The sequence below is a fragment of the Phalacrocorax carbo genome, chromosome 3 (genome assembly GCF_963921805.1).
Source record: "Phalacrocorax carbo chromosome 3, bPhaCar2.1, whole genome shotgun sequence".
Lineage (NCBI taxonomy): Eukaryota > Metazoa > Chordata > Aves > Suliformes > Phalacrocoracidae > Phalacrocorax > Phalacrocorax carbo.
The window spans coordinates 75,164,613-75,178,721 of NC_087515.1; the positions used below are offsets into that span (position 1 = coordinate 75,164,613).

The following is a 14,109-nucleotide window of genomic DNA, read 5'->3' on the forward strand; positions in this document are numbered from 1 at the left end:
AGAAAAAAAAACCCAAACAAAAAATAACCACAGAAAAAAGGCTATCTGATAGTTATGTATTCTGATTACTTTGAGATGAAGCCAAAGAGTGACCACCCACATGTAAGTGTGGAGCTTTAAAACTAATCCTCTCTCTGTACTTACATGCTGCAATGACCAACTAGCTTCCAAAAGCATCTTACAATCCCGCCCCACAATTGGATGCACCCCAGAAGATGTATTGATATTCCTAACCATATTTATAGTCCTCTACAGATCATTCTGATATACATATATATACCTAAGATTACAAGGATACAAGATTAATAGTCCAGCTTCAAAACACAGAAAATATAGAAAGCACTTCTAAGTCCTCATATTGAAGGACAATAACTAAAATTCAGAGCAAACATTCTGTACTAGACTAAAGTAAACAAATACCAGACCTTGGGAAAACAAGAATTCAAAAAACCAGTTCTTTACCAACTTTGCTGTTGTTTTTTATACTTCAAAAGTAAAAAACACTGTTCTTCAGAAAGAGCCAGGAACATTGCAATACTCATCCTAAAAGGTTCTCCAGATGCAAACTCCATGAATGATTGGGATGAAGATGAGAAAAAAAATCCCACTGGGAAGAGACAGCAAGCCTGATGCTGGTGTACTTGTAAATTTAAACTTTTCCAAAACACTAGTTTCTTACTCTTAGGAACTGTTTGGCAAGAGGTTCTCAGAAGGTGTCAAATATCAGTAAGGAGAGAGAATGCAGAGATAACAAGTGGTCATGCTTTAAATTATAGAATTATAAAGAACACATATGAAACATTAGTATTCTTGGTTTTTTTCTTGTGAACACTGCATTTTAATTCATAGTAATTTAGTCTTATAACACAGCACTTTCAACACCATTTTTTATAGATTAAACAGCTTTTAGCAGTTTCACTCAAAACAAAAAACTGGTGCCCCAAATTGTAAAAGCAAAAGAGAGAACTGAACCGATGTTATAACATGGTTTGCTTCATCTCTAGTGGGAAATGTGAGGTTTCCTCATGACTATGTTTTCAGACAATTAAAATATTGCCAAATTTTCACCAATCCAACTCCAATTTCTTATGCCTCTGGCTTTTTCAGAAAGATTTGTGTAAAAATGTTTGTCCATTTTTAAATAAAAATATCGGGAAAAAAGGTCTCTACCCTGCTTCTGTACGTCCATCTTGTAAAGCAGCTTCAAGTCCTTCACTCTTTCCATAGGTTTGGGATTTGTCACATATTTGTGTAATGCACAATGTATCCATTCTGCCCTGAAATTCTATACAATTATTTCAAATTTCAGACTTAATTTACACAATAAAGACTTACTAGAGTTTGGCATTTAAATGCTTGAAAGAGCCTATCTATACATTCAACCCCTGAGACCTCACACCTACTTAGCTGCTTAACAGACCACTCTCTGAACGAAACAGACTGTGTTTCTTTTGAAAAATGCAGTAGCAGAATATAACTGTATCTCCTTTGTCCTCCAAGCAAAGAACAGAATCTTAAGATGCTTCTTATGTGCCTTCCAGGCACGTGGTATGCGGCATAAATGCAGAAGTAGAGGAGAGTGCTGTGCTGTAGGGGAACAGGCAGCTGGTGAAGTTTCAATGGGCCATAAGCTTGGCCGCAGAAACTCACAACTAGGTTCTTAGACTCTGTTTATAAATTCATTTCTGTTAAATACAGATTTGGGCCATACATGTCCTCTACAAAACATCAGAGGCCTGATCCACATTTGTATAAACCAATATAGACCCCACTCTGAAAAAAGGAATGTTTTACTTCACAGGCCACTGTACAGTCATCTTAAATGGAGCTAGATGTCATCAGTCCTTGGTGATAAGTTATTTGCTGAGACTTGGACAGCCCTACAGTCCTTTCCTGAACATAAGTGTAACTGAGGAGAAAAAATGTTTTGTTTCAGTAGGCATTTTAGATGTAGGCCATAAAATAACACAAATACAAAACAGCCTTGTTAACTATCACTTTTTTTTTTTTTTGCAGTTGTATGCATGTAAGTATTCGAAATAACTGCCCACAGCTATTAGACATAAAAAAAGAAAGTATATCTATGCATATGAGGTGTCCTACTGGTCCTTCAGGTAACCTAGGAATGAAGGACTCCAAGGACAGCATGTTAACAGCTCAGGAGAGAGGCTTCTTGTTGGACTTGATGATCCTAGAGGTCTTTTCCAGCCTTAAGGATTCTATGATTCTCCCAGGGCTTTGAACAAAGAGCCCAAGGCAGTTTTATTACCATCAGCACAGCCAGATGGTAGTGCGGCTCACACCATCTGTCAGGAGAAGAACAGTTTAAGAATACTGAAATGTTAACTTGCCCTCTACTCTTGAGGTTGCAGAAGTCAACTCTCAACTAAAACAGATATTCTGATCCTTTACCTCTATGACTGTTTTTGACTTTTCATTCTCAGAAGACCAAGACCCTGAGTTCCCACGAGCCCATTTAGCTCTAACTGGGAGGTTCATAGGTAATATCACTGTGACAGCTTCTAATCAAATACTCTAGAAAATACATATTCTTTTCTTAGAGAATATGAATCTTTACAGAAAGGTCTTTCTCTGCTTCCAAAAGATGATCCAGTAGAAGTTTAAATATTCCAAAGCAATTTTAGAAGGAACATGACAAATCCTTGTCCATTACCCACATTAAGTTTGTAAAACAGATCTTCCTTTGCCAATGCACAAGTTTGTCTTATCTTTATTTGGCATTTTCGATCCCTAGGAACTGGAAAAGGTATTAAAACTATCCTATGCTATTGGTAAATGTTTTTTTAAGGTTGTCCAGAGATTATTTCACGTATCAAAGAAATTCTGCTCATGCTCCTGCTAGCTCTCAGTTCCCCAGTGGTGCTGACACTACCTTCATGACTAGCCTAAATATATTCTCCTTAAAGTACCTGCAAACTACTGGTGCACAAACAAAGAAAGAAACCTGTTCTAAATTACATGAGTGTCTCAGGGATAGAGTACTGCATGAAGGCCTCAGAGGCAGAAGTCTGCCAGAAGCTTAGCATGGTTCACATAAACATCCTGCGGTCATCGGCACAGCCCAAGGTGGAATCCAACTCTGAAACCCAATACAATTTATGTACACAGGACATACCAGAAACGATCTGGATTTAGACAGGCATAAAAAGGAAAATATGCTAGTAATGTTAATTTTACTTTTACTTACTAATACGTAGGTAAGCAAATACATCCCACCATAGGTCTATAGACACAGGACATCTATTTTCTGAAACAATAAGCTCTCTCTCCATGACCTAACATGCATTCTTGGTCACCTAATATTTCAATGGACAAACAGTGTTTAGGTCCTGAAAAATGGAGAATTTTTAAAGATGCTCAGCTTTATATAAAATTATTTCAAGCTTGTAAATGAAAGGGTTTCCATCCAAAAACCAAATTGCAAATCTCATTCCTGTAACTTCTACTGAATTTGCAAATGGACCTTCTGTGTATAAGGATCCTTTTCAATTCTACTGCATCAAAATCTAATACTGAACTCTATTTCTTACTTATCCAAAAAATATGAAGTACCTTTAAAAAAAATAGCTAGTGTGCAGAATGAGATTGCAAATATGAAGACAGAATTTTACCTTGTTTATAGTGCAGAATCAGATAATCAAATACTAACTGGATAAGCCATGCAATGGCAATAAAGCAATGTTGAATCGACTCCACCAGATTTAATGACAAATGATGTGATGAAACTATCATGAACAAAATCTATCAAGCAAAATGAAGATACCGTATTAAGTAACAGCATTCATTTTAGCCCTAGTTTCCCAGATTCCACACTTTTTTGGTTGACAAATAATTTAGAGTAAAATGGCAAGCTGTCTCAGAACCTTCAGGGTTTACATACATCCTCCTTTATTTTCTACATGTTAAAAAGCCTTCCTAATCATCGTACGATATATTTTTCTCTTCAGACAGATAGTTACACTAGCTCTCAAATCGGAAATAACAGCCTGTGGGTGGCCAAATCTTTGCACCATTTGAATAGTCTGGACTATGTGCTAGGAAAGACAGCCACTTGTTGAAGTTACACCCCTCTTCATTTCTGTCCAAGGGGAATCTGTAAAGAACTCCAAGATACTTGGAGCAGATGTTCACTACCAATCTTGACCAACTCTCACTCCCTTATATTTTAATGCTATAGCTGCAATGATTAGATATATTCCTCAGCCAGGCAAAATACACTTAAAAATGCCATTTTAAAGCTCTAATCGGAAACACAGAACTGATGCAATTTGGACAAAGGCTTCCTTTGCAAAATGGTTTTCTAAAGTTGACAGTCAAGCGCTGTAAAGACCTACTAAATCCATTCAGTAGTGAAAATAAAATGAAACTATAGCGGTTTCATACGCAAACTGTAGTGAGTTTCAAACCTCAGTCACAATGGTGCAACATATAGCAAAATGAGTACACCCGTGAGTATGCCTAAGATGCAGATGCACAGTACACAATCTCAAACTAGTCCTAGATAGAGATTGCTGATTCCCACAACAGCTTGGAGAACATGCAAGGTAACCACAAGACGTTTACCCTGCCCTCCCCTCTGGTTTTGTAGCAGCTCAACACAGGTTGCGGCCAGACTGCTAAGTAGTGTAAAACTGCTTCAGCTTTTCAGCACTAAGGTCCAACAGCCAGTATAGAGCCAGAAAGGCTTGGTTCAGGCCCAGGTTAAGGCTCCTACATTTAAGGTGGTTTAATTTCCAGCTCAGCTGTACCCAAACACTATTTATTTCTCTTGAATTTGTGTATTACACAGGCTTACATTCACCTAGTATGGTGAACTGCTCAGAGTCTTCCCCAGTTCATGAAAGTTTGGTCAGAAAACAGACAAGCTGAACCAGCAGTTGCTGTGTCCTCCCTCCTTTTCTTTCATCTTTTGTTACTAAAGAAACCCACAGGTTCTACAAGAATTCCTCAAGAAAGATATTGCATGAGATAACCATAAAATTCAAACTCTGCATGACAATCTGGACTATGTGACATAGATAAGTGACTCCTTCCCTCCATACCCCATTTCCTATCCTATATGACTCTCTCGCCCACATTTCAAGGTCCTAACTCTTTATGCTGGTTACTGCAGATTGGTGGAAGACTTCTTCCACTTCAGACCTGTAGCAATACCATTATGTCAGAAAACCTTCCTCGAAATCTGGTATCAGTGTTCTGCTGTAACATATGCCATTGACAGGGGCTGTTGACAGCAGAGCAGTCGCCTCCTTTTTTTACCAACCATGCGCTGTTTAACAAAAGGAGTCCCAGAAACTTTAGCTTTATCTGCATCCCTAGCTAGGCTACTGCCAGAGAAACTGCTTCAAGAACAAAAACTGGCTGTTGGTTACAGATCACACAGAAGAAAAGAGCACATTTATTAATGAATCAGATGGGGACCTGGCATTTGTGGATTCAGTTCCCTGCCTCTCAACTTCTCTGATCTTTAGTAAATCCTTAAGGCTTAAACACATTCACATTACACCACTTTAGCTACATATAATCCAAGCAGCCACTACCTTCCCATTCCTATTTTCTTAAGTTCTGACAATTACAAAGTCAAGGGTATAAACAGTTTACTGTGAACATCAGGAAATTTTAATGGTTTCAGTGGAATCTGAACACCTACATCCAAGAAATCTCAAAGCACTTAATTTCTGCTTGCAAAGTTACCCACATTTTCTTCTATGCAGCAGAAATATACCAGGCCCTTATCCTTTACCTCCATGGAGATCCTTGCTTACATCTCACCATCAGTGTGTGCAGAAGTCATCGAATGCAACCTCCAGCAGGAGTTAAATTTCTGGTTTTATTTTTTCCCCCATTTACCACAGTAACAGCAGGGTCAGAAAGTATCACCATGGGAAACAAGTTGGCAGTTTGGTCAGTCTGTCTGTCATGAGTTTAGGAGTCCATATCCTTCCCTGGTATCTGGATAATTTTTTTTTATCAGTAGCTTGGGAAGTATTTACCTGCTTCACATATGAACCACTTTTATATAACTGTTTACAATCCTCAAATCTTTGAATGTGAGAGCCTATTCATTAAAGTACTTGAAAAAAAATCATCCTTCATGTTCATGTGATTCTTCTCCTGTGAAACACAGGAGATACTGAAGCTTGTGGATTTGAGTCAGACAATAGGGTGTCACCTATAAAACTTTGCAGCCCTGATGCATTTTCTGTAATAATAAAAGCAGCCACTTGATTAGCACTTTATTACAAGCAGGTAATTATGGCTCTTCTTTATAAGATTATAATGCCTGTAAAAATCCAATCTCAGCTAACTGAAACTAAAAACAGTCCTATTAATCATCATCAGGAACAATGAAGCTCCATGGACTCAAGCTTATTTTGTATAAGGGAGAGAGTATAGAAAGTTTATCTGCAACCACCAACAGACCTTTCCTAAGTTTCAATTTAAATAAAGGGAAACAGCAATATTTCAAATGGCAGACTTAAAAAACCCAAACAAATCCCTTATTTTTAAAATGAACTCAGACAACTTTTATTTGTTTTGGCTGTAAAAGTCTGGATTTCCCCACCACCACCATCTTTGGCACCTGTTTTTAAACATGGAAGTTTGAAAACAACTCTGTGCCAATTGTCCAAACCACAGCAGGTATTAAGGTCAATGAATGAGGCGATTCAGCAGGCTAACTACCTGCTCCAGTGAGTACACTTGAAAAAGCAGCTCAGTTACACCTATTTTTCACCAACCATTTGGAAGATTCCCCTAATTACGGAATACCTGAGGGAGCTGCTTGAACTTTTTCACCGTTGGGAAAATAGGGGTGGTTCCCACCCTTCTTTTACCATGGCTTCTACTTTATTCACTGTGGTCCAGGGGAGCCTGAAAGAAACCTCGAGTCCAGCAGGCACATAGGTAGACCAAGATATTAAATACTCTAATAGAAAAATACGCCCCTTCCCCGGGAAATATCACTATTTAGTATTTTTCATGTTTTTATGTGAATTCTCTTTCTGCTGCAACATATCAGGTTTTCAAACCAGAACATAAGAAACCTCAGGAACTTACTAAAAAAAGAAAGAACACTTGCAGTAATCTTTAAAGACCAGCTCTGTATTTCAGGTATTTAAAATCATTTAATGCATCCTCTAAAATGGTCTGGACCTATGGAAAACAAGCTTTCCTCCTTCTAACACTCCCAGGAAAGTCTGATTGCATTTAGCCCAAATCAAATTCTTACTATTCAGCTTGAAGAAAAGTTTTATAGACCACTGTTTTGACACAACTGAGAGTGCAGTCAACATCAGGCAGAAGGCTAAAAATTAGCACCTCCAGGTAAAAGAAACTGGAAACATCTTTACCTGGCTGTGTTTAAGCAGTTCCAGAAACAGTTTTGTAGAACTCCCTCCTGAAAATCCAAAGTCAAATTTTCACATCTGCTTCGGCTATTCAGTGACCAGGCCCTTTGAAACACTTTTTTCCCTGAATTGTGAACAGTTAACTGAATATTTCCGTTCTTCCTCTCCATCGGAAAGACACAAGTCCTGCCATTACTTGCATGTTTACATTTTAAAACAAATCTAGTGAAAATCCAAACTTTAAATATATAAATATTGATACGACTTAATCAGAAATGCATTTGTGGGAGAAGGGATAAATACCAATATAGAAAAACAGCTTGGTGTCTTCAGGATCTTGAAAACTGATCAGTTTTCATTTAAAGGCACTCAACTGATGAGTGTCAAATTAATGCATTCATTTGATCAATATTTGTTGTTTTTACTTTCAGAGTCAGAAGGAATAAAAATGAGCAAGGAATAAGGTCAGGCCAGCAGCATACCCAGGGTACTGGAAAACATATTTCCAAAACACCAGTACTTCTGTTTGGTATGGTTTACTCTAGTATCATAAATTATCCACAATGGGCAAAGAAATAGGGCCACAAACAATGCAGTGTTGATTAAAAGCATTAGTCGATAATACTATCCGACCCTGAGGAATGTATAATCAGAAATTCATATTAGTCTCAAAGCTTTCTCTATAACCTATGTGGAACACATCTTTTCCTGAGGTTTCAGCATGGTTATTTAGTGCCTCTGCAAGTTAACTCAGTTGGAGTACAACTATAAATATTTAACTGGGTGTCATCTATTTAAATACACTACTATATTAAATAGAGTTCTCGTGATCAACAGTTACCTGAGCTAAACAGAACAAGTTGGTCAGCAGTCATTTTTGCAGTGCCAGAATAAATATAGACCATCGTTCCATTACTACTTGAAACTAGGACATTTATTCAACCACAATTACAAGTGTTAGAAGTACAAGGGCTTTAAATCTATAAAAAGACTAATACAGGACTGTAGAGGAAACACAGTTTCTTTTGTTTTGTTTGTTTGAAGAGAGAATTGTTTATTGTATCTCGAAGTATGAATATGGATAGGACTGCACAGCCCTACAGATTACCTCAACAAGGATCTATTACAAAAAATGGCATGCATTCTGAAACCCAAATCTTATTTATTTTGCAATTAGCAAGGTAAACATTTTCTTCACCAAGATGTTTTCTAGTCCCATGCAGTCCAAGGGGCTAGTGTTGGAACAGAAAATACCTTCCATGTAAACATAAAGTAACAAAGATGACAACAAAACAAAGAAACAACAACATCAAAACACAAAACAAAAAACAGCTCAGACTTCCCACAGCTATTGAATTCACAGATTTTTCCTGCTTCCTATTTCTTTGGCTGCATTTGACTGTGAGCAGTAAGAAGCTGAAAAACATCTGTATTAGTTTTGCCCATTAAGAAAGGTATAGTGGAACACATTGTTCTTCTGCACTCCCACTGAGGGCTTACCTGGCTGCTATCACAGGAGTGTGCAAACACTCTTCAGCATTGTGTGATGGAAAGGGAGAGAGGACGGTTTTAAACCCTGGAGTTGCGATGATTTAGGAGTTTCCAGAGTGTCATAAAGTGCACCACGAACTAGGAAACCCAATTACTCCTTTAATTCCATGGCAGGCTTTCAAACTTCTCTTAGAAATTCTTAAGTGCCTTTCTTTAAGAGCTTAACATTGGAGACTGGAGAGTTTCTTCACCAGAGATGGTGCTACAGGCTATTAAAGTCCCTTGCAAAATGGTAGCTACCATGAGTTTTGGGTATAAGCACTTTAAGAGAGGAAAACTTATCACAGATTAGGGTACAGTCTTCAAATTTACTTCAGGCAAGTAACAAAGTCAGAACTGACAACATCAGAAAGCACTTGTCATAGATACTGAGCTATAAGAAGCAAAATAATTGTGTCTTAACTGTTGAAATTTTGTGTCATCAATAAAAGATTACTCCACATTTTTCAGACTGCTTTTTAAACTGCAGGAGAAATCTCCCATCAACACGTTCTTGTGTCTTCCTTCAAAACTGAGATTACCTAGCCAAACAAAAGCAGTAAACCCCCTCAGGTTCTGTGGGTACCATATTTTAACATAAGAAGTAATTATAGGTTACAAAAAATTCAGGATTAGGTCTAAAAGCCAATTATTAAAAATAAGAGAAAGTGTGAGTTAAAGCTGTGAATTTTTACTTTCAAAGAACTCACAGTTCTTTCAAACTACCTAAGAACATGTTTTGTGCTCAGACGGTGCAAAATCAAAATCACATACTCTAAGTCAAAACAATAAATCTAAACATATTCACACTGAAAATCCTCAGTGTCAGGAACATATTTAGCCAGTTCCCAACTACTGCAAGGACCTAGCCCAGCCTTTCTCTGAGTTGTGCTTTTTTTTGGGGGGTGGGGGGGATGGAGGGCAGGTGGGATGGGATAGGGAGCTGTGTGAAAGGGAGTGGTTGCTTGTTTTATTACAGTTTATGCTTAATTAGGCTGCTCCACATTGCTTCCTCATAAGCAGTTGCTTACTGTGGGAGTCATTCAAGTGCCTTTGCAAGAATCTTGCAGGACTGCGGTAAAAGTCAGTTCCCATTTCCCAAAACATGGTGCCACTTCCACATCACTTACAGATGTGTTTCCACTCTGTGGGAGTAAGACACTGAAGAAACGGGATTTTGGAAAGGATGTGCAAGTGTATGCTTTCTAACAACATTGACCATCAAACTGAACATTCAGTCACCAAATGTGATGAAACATTGCAGACTGCTGCGAGTGGCATTAAAGGCTCTGTGAGTCCAGTACCTACTTCATATGGTCCAGAGAAACTATTCTGAATCTTTTTATAGCAGTTAAGTTTATGACTTAGGCAATTACATTGTTATTTTGAAGGAATACTACCACGGTTACCTTTACATGGGAACAAGCCCCCAATACATAACTAAAAAGCATGTTCTGTAGTGGTGCAATGGATCCGCACGTCACACCTTTACTCCTGACTATTAGGGTAGTGGGGCAGGGGGAGAAAAGGGCAGAGAAGGTACCTTCATTTGAAAGCAAAGACAGTTTTCTAAGTGCGTAGCTACAAAACGAAAGCATCTGAACATTTACACTTTGAAAACAGGTATGGACATACCCTTCCTTGTTTCAAAGGTGCTGTTACTGTAAATAGGTATACACAAGTATGCCTACTGCACATGTTTTTGCATGTGCAAATATATACCGAAGCCTACCTTTCATATATGTGCTTAGAGCTAAAACGCGTGATAGTGCTCTGCCAATAAAAAATACCCACAGCAACAGGGAAAACATACAAAAGAAGTGAACTCCAATTCTACCTCAATTTCCAATACCCACAAAAAAGAAAACCTCAGACCCAAGAAGTAGCATAAGATAGCAGAATAGGGTGGGTCTTAGCTTAAACACAAGGACAACGGGTTTGCCTGTATATACCTTTTGACCCCACAATCATCCCTATTTATGCAGAGACACACAGAGGTGATTCACCTTCCTGCCCAGAAAGAGCCAAGGCAGGAAGTGAGGCTGCTGGGCAAATATCAGTGTACGTTATTGGTGCTTTGGTAACGTAAGTGTGCCTGCTTTGGGGGTATTTATGAATTAGGCTAGAAATTAGTGTGACACTTTGTGTGCATAAAACTGTCGCCTGCTGTTCTTAACTTTCTTATCCAAATATTGTCAAATTAGCAACAACCACACTTCCCACCAAGTGCTGTATATTTAAATGGTTTAAAATCAAAAACTATTTTTGGCTTTATGTGAACGAAAAAAAGGCCCTGGAGTTGTATTCCTTCAAGGAGGAAATAAACTCTATGCCCACACATATGCTGCCTCTGTCAAAAGTGGATGACTGGATTCTCATTTGAATTTATAAAGAAAGATTTTAAATGAAGCACCTTGAGAAGTCACACAAACAACTTGAGGACAAAGCTTCCTTCTTCGAAAGATTCAAAAGAGCTGAATGCACGTAGGGGGAGTAGAAATGCCATCTCAGACGTGCAAACATTCTCTGAAAACCACCGACCAGATTGGACACGCAAGCTTAATGGGGAAAGCAGGCTTCAGTCTGAAGACTTCTGCAGCGGAAAGGTTTATTTACAAAAATGGAACATAGTGTTGTTTAGAGGATGGCTGGGAAGAAGAATAGAAGAAAAGAACTGTTCGACAATACATTAAATAAGTGATTGCAGCAGTCTTTAAATCACAACATTAATACAGCCCTCTAGTAAGCAAAGGCATTAGCACAATTGTAAGCAAAATAGACTTGATGGTCCATTGGTCTCTTTCAGTACAGTAACTTGTGTTCTAGGATATTTGCCATAATACATAAAAGCCAAAAAAGTTGTTACTTGAAGAGTGTGCAGTTAAACAAAGACACAAAGCAGGTAAAATTCAGCCCACGTTAACCTGTCATTCCACAGGATAGCCACGCAGTTCAGGGCCACCAGCTCAGTCTTTTGGTTGGAAAGGTAACAGGTGCCCCTTCCGTACCTACCATGCATGAGAACTCACAGTAAAGCAGGTTGTTTATTAGTATTCCTATAATATAACATGCTAGTACCCTTGCCTGATTATAATATTTCTACAGTTGGTATTCAGATATGGTACATACATGTTCTTTTGCATAGCTACTGTTTCTACCTCACCAAAGGGTTCCCCAGACAGCTTCCTCATATGGCATAAATTAACCTGAAAAATAAATACATGCTTACTTCATCAGGGCAGTAACTTGTAGCCCACACTCAGCTTCCTTTAGTAACAACACAGATATCATTTATCTTTATTTTTCCACTAATCTTTAGTACAAGGGAAACAAAGACTTTCAAACACATCCAAAAATCTAAATTCTACAAGACTAAATACCACGTAACAACATCAAAAAAGTCTGCAATTGGCAAAGGCGTTTTAATACACAGACATTTTACGTATTGGTATTTTTATGTGAATTTTTGATCACAGCAAAGTGCACTCTATTTAGTTTTACATTTTGATCTGAAGTGAGAAAGATTTGTTTATTCTCTCTTATTCTGCCCTTCAATCTTAAATAATATTTCAGAGTCACAAACAATTTGAGGACCGAAAGTTACTGCCTATTTACTGAACACTAATTGAAGTAATGCTGAAATACTGTAAGATTCCATTATTTATTCAAAAAAGAAGTCATAATGTGTGGATACAGTCTACTTTGCAAGACCAGTTTAACAAACTTTCTTAACGGCAAAAACCAATCTATAATCTTAAAAAAAAAAAAGAAAAAAGACATAAGCTGTAATCAAGTTTGATCCACTAACAGTAAAGCAACAGCAGTTTATTTACATTTACTAAACTGAAACCATTTAATAGGAACAACATGCGTCTAGTAAAAGAACAGCAATAACTGCATTTCATTGAAGAAACCTTAAATAAAGTTAATTGCTGAAAGCAGAAAAGCTCAAAAAAGCTCCACCAGCCCCAAACCTCAGCCTCTGTAACACTTGCGTATTTAAGCAGTACGGATTTCAATACATTTGTTACACAATGAGAACTCCATTGTACATAGTTGTACGGTAAACTTTTGTTTCAAGAATTCATAATACAGGAATATTACTTGCAGAATACATCATATACATAATACTGCACCTCCAGCATCAAAACAGAAGTCTAGAAATATAATGTGAAGATAACAACCTCCTAAAACAGTAACAGTTTAAAACTAATCTTCAGCTTCTCACTCAACTCCCTTATTCACATCTTAATTGATTTTAAGTTCTCCACTCAAATCCCAATGAACAACTACTCACACAAGTAGTCTCTATAGAATTCAGTGGGATTACTCCTGAAAAGTTCAAAATGTATATTTCTTTCCATAAACCATTTACAGAGAAATCCAAATGAAGCACTTAGAACTACCAACCTTACTTACAAGTTCATGATTTTTTCCAGTGTTACCTTTCTCAGTTCTAAAAACAGAGGGGCTGTAAAATTTTAGAAAATGCAAGCTATGAGCAATACAATTTCATCAACAATAAGAAATCCAAGGAAAGAAGAAAAAAAACAAACACCGAACAAAAAAAAAAACTTAACAGGATCTAGGATGACTGCCCAAAATAGCTTCCCCCACCCCTAAAAAACACACATATACACACAGATAATTACTGCTTACTGATTTGGGGGGAGGAGTTATGCTCAGCAGTCACCCAGCTAGGGGCAAAATCATATAAATACTCAAGGGTGACACCTGAAATCATCAACTTCTGCTCACTTACCAGTGGCAGAACAACTCCTCAATAGAGGAGGATTCACTGCTCTACTACTCTGCATTGGAGCTCCACAACATTCTGGTATGTTATGATTTCGCTTCATTCTATTTGGTTCTGAAGGTAACTTCTACAGGATACATGTTTTCTGGCTGGGGAGGGAAGGGGGTTGATATTTAAGGGAATCCTTACTGCTACTGGGGCTTTTTCAAAGGCTACAGAGAAAAGCCTGTTTCAAGCAAGGCAATGTGAGATTTTTGCCACTGATGCTGATGGAGCCAGGACTTCATGCTTCATTTGCTATAGCATTAGATGGAGGCAATAGGGTTGTGGTGAAGTATCTATGTATTTCCACTGAAACCTTTTTCTTCATTTCAGGAATTTTGATATATGCAATGCCTGAACTTGCTTTTGGAGCTCTAATGCAACTAGGAAAATAATCACTGTTTCTGAAGA

At 37.8% G+C, this 14,109-nt stretch overlaps 1 protein-coding gene across 1 annotated transcript in view; it reads right to left on the minus strand.

Moving 5' to 3' along the window:
* The window catches only part of NT5DC1 (5'-nucleotidase domain containing 1), a 149,508-nt gene that overhangs the window by 110,121 nt on the left and 25,278 nt on the right, over positions 1 to 14,109 (minus strand). The gene's annotated exons all lie outside the window — the stretch shown is intronic.